This window comes from Raphanus sativus, unplaced genomic scaffold, assembly GCF_000801105.2.
Source record: "Raphanus sativus cultivar WK10039 unplaced genomic scaffold, ASM80110v3 Scaffold4825, whole genome shotgun sequence".
NCBI lineage: Eukaryota > Viridiplantae > Streptophyta > Magnoliopsida > Brassicales > Brassicaceae > Raphanus > Raphanus sativus.
The window spans coordinates 1-5,857 of NW_026620126.1; the positions used below are offsets into that span (position 1 = coordinate 1).

At 33.3% G+C, this 5,857-nt stretch overlaps 2 long non-coding RNA genes across 4 annotated transcripts; both read right to left on the minus strand.

The window, feature by feature from the left end:
* Positions 1-570: 570 nt before the first annotated feature.
* On the minus strand, positions 571-1,446 carry LOC130507575 (uncharacterized). Its single transcript, XR_008942367.1, has 2 exons — positions 1,146-1,446; positions 571-953 (listed from the first exon to the last, which is right to left on the minus strand). It is a non-coding gene; the product is annotated as an uncharacterized LOC130507575 (long non-coding RNA).
* Positions 1,447-3,454: 2,008 nt separating this feature from the next.
* On the minus strand, positions 3,455-5,765 carry LOC130507574 (uncharacterized). Of its 3 annotated transcripts, XR_008942365.1 has the most exons (6): positions 5,223-5,765; positions 4,924-5,121; positions 4,782-4,797; positions 4,374-4,589; positions 4,174-4,297; positions 3,455-3,902 (listed from the first exon to the last, which is right to left on the minus strand). It is a non-coding gene; the product is annotated as an uncharacterized LOC130507574 (long non-coding RNA). The 3 variants fall into 3 exon arrangements; XR_008942364.1 differs by lacking the exon at positions 4,782-4,797; XR_008942366.1 differs by lacking the exon at positions 4,782-4,797 and having other exon boundaries at positions 3,455-4,010.
* Positions 5,766-5,857: the final 92 nt, after the last annotated feature.

The following is a 5,857-nucleotide window of genomic DNA, read 5'->3' on the forward strand; positions in this document are numbered from 1 at the left end:
CGATCTAAGAAGCTTTATTTGGAACCACTAATCAGTGGAGAATAACGAGGAAGTTGAATAAATCTCATAGGAGTTGTGAGTAAGAAGAAATATCACTTTCTATCCAGATGATTCCAGATTAGCCTGTTTGGACATATGTCAATATCTTCATGATTCTTATCAAACTAGGATGAAACAATATATAAGAAGCACTACAAGAAAAATTCGTATTGGTAGCACCCGAAAAACGCTATCATAAGGTTTTCATAGCGTTTCGAAGAACGCCGTGACAGCCGCAGCTATAATAGACCCCCATTTATCGTAGCGTATTTTCATGTGCTATAATAAATATACATATTGTAGCGTTAAACGTGTGCTCCTGATTAGTCTTTTTATAGCATTGGTTTAGTGTTATAATGTATTTTTTCATGACGTTTTTATAAAGCTATAAAATATGTTATAATGACATAGATATAATGCTATGTTATAATTTCTCATTTATATTTTTAAATTCATAATTATTAATTAAAATTATAATTAATATATTTTAATTCACGTTTTAAAATTAAAATTAAATTCTAATATAACTGGTTTGTGAATAAAATTATTTATTATTAAAATTTTGGTTTACAAATGTATTGGTTTATTACAATAACCGGTTTACATACAAATCCGGTTTATTAACTAACCCTAACCAAACCTAACTGACCCTAACTGAACCACGTTCTGCTTCAATCTCGGCCGCACTCCTCGTTGACGCCCAGACCACCAGCCACGACCACCACCGTTCGATCTGCTCGTCATCTTCCTACTCCATCCTCTTCCTCCTTGCGTCTCTGTCTGCTCTCCTTCTCCGCCTTTCTTCTTCTTCTTCTTACTCGGCTCCACCACATCCGTCGTTTGTTATGCCTCTGCCTCCGCCTCTTCTCTCCATCTCCGGCTGTTCTTCACCTTCTCCATCTCCTGCTTTTATCCTTGAAACCCAGTTTTCAAAACAAAAACAGAAAAAGATTCAAACTTTCATCAACAGTTTCAGACAGGGAGACAATTCAAATTTGGCACTTCACATCATAACTAAAAGACAGATTCAGAGAAACCCCTTTAAAAAAACAGGAAACTCTGATGAAGAATCATCAAATCACGGACTTAAAGTTTAGCCATATCACCTTCAAGTCTCTGAAATCAGGGCTCTCTTTCCTCAAACGTACATGGTGTGGTCTCGGCGACTGATTTTTCGTTTCCGACGAGCAATTGAAAAAAAAGGAGATGCAATGTCGTGAGAGAGAGAGAGAGAGAAAGAGAGAGAGAGAGAGATCTGAGAAACCAGAAACGAGAAAAGGAGGAAGAAGAAAAAAACAAAAAATTATAATAAATGTGTTTAATTGTATCCGTTGGATGCAAGTTAATGAATGGTTGTGAACCATCGATTTGTCTGATCCGTGCCATAAACAAAGTGACCAATAGGAAGAAAGTGTGAGGATAGATAGACAAAATGATTTTGGGCCTTTGATCTAAATCAAAATCAATGGTTCTAAAAAAAACAATACAGACTATCTCTCTATTTATTTATAGTTATTTAAACTTTAAATAATTTGATATCATAATTTAAAATTAGAAATAGAAATTTATTATTTTAATTTTTGGTTGTGTGATATATTTAAATAATAAATTTTAAATTAGATTTATGACTTTATATATAAGGTTTAACTTTGTATGTAAGGTTTAAGTTAGGGTTAAGGGTTTGATATTAAAATCTGTAAAACTAGAATTGAAAAATTAATTGAAAAGTAAAGCTTTATGTAATATAGGTCTGGTGTTTGGAGTTTGAGGTTTAATAGTATACTAGATTTTGATCCGCGCTTCGAAAGCGCGGATAATTTTGAATATAAATATAGTTTAATATGAATAAGTATTTTGCAATTGTTATATATTTATGTTATAAAGTCGTATTATATTTAAAAACTGAATATGTTTAAAACTATATAATTTATTAATTATTTTATTTAAGATTTCTATATATACATTCATATGTAACTATTTTTAGGTATGTCATATTATCCGGATCCAAAAAAAAAATCAAATTGACTTGAAAATACAGATTTGATTCGAATCGGGTCCAGGGTAATGATTATTTTTTTGGACCCGCGAATCTTGGTTCGAGTTTGGACCGGATCTCAGTTCGAATCTGTTTCGGATCTCGGTTCGAGTATGTGTTCTCCTCGAGACCCAACTGGGTAACTAAAATACCTAAAATATTTTGTATATAATAGGTATCAAGTATTTTGAATATGTTTTCTGTATTACAAATATTTTTATAGTTTCAGGCTTGTTTTAAGTATTTTCGAATTTTAGATAAAATTTCAAATTTTAAATATATTTTTGGTCTTCAGGTAAAATTTTGAGTTTGTTTTTTTATTCCTCCGTCAAATTTAGGATAAATTTTTTTGGGGGGAGGGGGGGAGAGGAGGGAGGAGAAGGTTTTTATATTTGAATATTTTTTAAATTTTGTTTGGTTTTAAATGTCGAGGACCTAAAAAGATCCGGAACTGAAACGAACTAACCCGTATTCGACCCTAAGACATGAAATCACATGTCTACTCTCTCAATTCCTATTTTTATTTTTAGTAAAATTGATTTTCATTTAAATTTTTATTTTTAATGGAATAACCTATCAAATATTTTATTTGAGTAGAAACTAAATATATATATATATATCAAATCTTGCATGTGTCAAATTTTACGTTGAACTTTACTATTAGCGCATAACCACATTTAATAAATAAATATATGTTTCAAACTTTGTACAGTACATCCACCTTTTTAGATAAGCAGTTAATGAGAAATCATTTTTGAAAATATATTACAATATATAGAGTTTAATGGATAAGTTACAAATAATTAAAATAACTAACCTTAGAAATAAGAATGACATTCTTGTTAATTCTTTGAAACATTAAGGGGATGTCAAAATAAAGGCTGCTGTTTTAATTGTATTGATCTAAAATTAAAGTTTGAAAAGATTATATTTGTAGCTTATGTTTGTGTTTGAAACTAGACTTAGTTTAGGGGTTGGGGTTTCATACAGAGAGCTAGAGTAAGTTTAGGGTTTGGGCATTATCTATCCAAATTATATAGTCTGTACTTTTGTTTTAGTTATTATTTTCTACAAATGATTATTTGAAGTTTATTGTAAGTATTGGATGTTGGAATTTAGGGCATGTTTAGGGTTTAGATATCAAAGTAAAAAATATTTTGTTTTTTTTTTCTAATTTATTGTCAGTATTAGATTTTCTTTTTATCATATTACTTGTTGTATTATTTTTGGATTTTATGATGATATATTCAAAATTTAGGATTTAGGGTATATGTAGGGTATAGAATTCGAAATAAAATATTTTTTTTTTCAAATTTATTACTTCCCAAATGTTAATTATCACATAAACTGTAGTGCAAAATGTAAATCAAAACATTGCAATTTGATCTATATATGAGAAATTATATTTCATTAATTTTTCAAAACATACATTATTTCATTTGCCAAGTCTAGGAAATCCATCTACAAACCAATGCCTCAACAAGCCTTAACATATCAAAATCAAAATCAAAGAAACCTAAGTCATCCTTTGAATCGAATGCAAGTCTTTGTGGTCTTCCTCTAATGGAAAGAAAGCACAAAGAAGAAAGTGATCACACGATGGAGTGTTTACTCCGTTGCTGCCTTTGTGGTCCTCTTTTTTCTCTAACACAATCAAAAGCTCCTCATTCCTGATCAGTAGTTCCTCTTCATCATCGCATTCATTTCTTCCACAAGCTTAAACCTTTGCTCAAGACTCGCGTAATCTTGCTTCAGGCTCTCGTAATTCTCCATCAGCCAGTGCTATAGCAGCAAGATATTCTTTTATCATTCCAGAAGACGTATCCAGCTTCAACAACAGAAGAAACAAACACCCACAAATCACTCACAAGAGATACATAACTAAACTAAGAGTACGGTACACAGAACTTGACAGTGATTAATGGACATATCTTGGCTGCAATCACGACAACAACAACAAGAAAAAAATATATGTAAAACTCAGAAAAGCTAGTCAGACATAGACTTACGTCTACAGACAAGCTTCAAGTCTCCTCCATGTACTAAAATGAGTAATAAGATATCAACTAATACACTAAAAAAAGAGGTTTAACATTTACCTTGAGGTGTTGACGATCTCGCAGTTTAGGAACGATGTCTTTGTGTTTCATGTCATCATAAACTTCATCAAATGCAAAAGCAGAAGGATCCTCCTCCACTGCTTTTTTTATGCTGCTCCTCAGTCTAATTCAACACAACACCCTTTTAACTATTTGACAGAATCAAAAAGTAAGAAACAGAGTGAGAATGGTAAATGTACTTTTTGCATCAAACTCTGTTTCACTTTGAGTAAACACACATGCTCCACTTCGTCAATGAATCCTTTTGATTCTCTTCAAGAAAGTTCCACACTCTCTTCTCCTTATCATCAGCCATTATCTACTTCATCATCCTCGCAAACGCATTTGCAGTGAAGTTCCACAAGTAAGGACCTTCAGCATTGGTGACCACCATTGTCGTGAACTCACAAGGCTTCCTGCAGAAAATAACAAGAAAAAGACCATAACTAAACTACGAGTATGGTACAAAGAACTTGACAGTAATACCCACTTAAGCCTGTGTAATATCATAAGGCATCAATATAAGAAAGAAGCCGATGAGCAATCAAAATCATGTAAAGCTTCGTTTTTTTTCTTTCTTGGCATCGAGAAATCATACAAGTTCTTACCTTAAGTTACATACATCTGTCAATGTGAAATCAAAATCAATACAAACATAATCTATGTAAAGTTGGGTTCTTTTGTAGATCTAGATAAACACAACAGGCTGTGTATTAAGAACAACAAGAGAGTGATCAATGAGACTGGAACCTGAGAGATGCCAAAGTAGAAAACTTGCTTCAGTGATCGAGAGCTGGTGAGAGAGAGAGACGGAGAGACAACGCCAAAGCAGAGAAGGATTAGGGGTTTCGTAATCCTTTTGTAAGTTTGAAAGGAAATACCGCCTAAGTCACCTTCTTCTATCCTTGAATCTGAACAGAACAGAAAGCACCTTACTAAATAAGCTTCCTGTAACAAGAACACAAAAAAAATCAAGGTATTAATCGAGAGCTTTCATCATGGCCGAGAGATAGAGATAAAGAGAAAGAGGAGGGAGGGGGGTTGAATACAGAGAGATTGAATCGTGAGAGAGGTTGATTATCACGATTCACGGGTTGAATCGAAGAGAGAGGGTTGTTGCGAGCGTGACGGTGGTGGTCGCGTTGGCAAAGACGGATCTGAGAAGCGATGGTGGTGGAGGTGGTGAGGAGCGATGGGGGATGGGAGAGATGGCATTGTGGTGGTGGTGACAAGCGACAGTGTTACCTTCACTGCGACTCTGACAGCAGCTCCTTCGTGGCTTCATCATCTCCTCCACTAATATTCTTCAGTCTCAATTTGAGAAGAGTCCAAATCAAATAACAAAAAAAAAATTTATACCAAAACCAATATTTTGGTGCCAAATGTGTTTTTTTCTAAGTATTTGGCGCCCATAAATGTTACAGGGATAAAAATTAGGTTTTTGAGTTTCCCCTTCGTAAAAATCCTGTAAAATATTGTATAGCACTGATTTAATGCTACAATAAAGTAAGATATTCTCGCAAGTCACTTTTAATAGCAGTTTGCAAATTTGTGCTATCGTGATATGCTACCAATACCCGTATTTCTTGTAGTGAAGCTTGATTGGGAACCACTAATCAGTGGAGAATAACCAGGAAGTTGAATAAATCTCACAGGAGTTGTGAGTAAGAAGATATCCCACTTT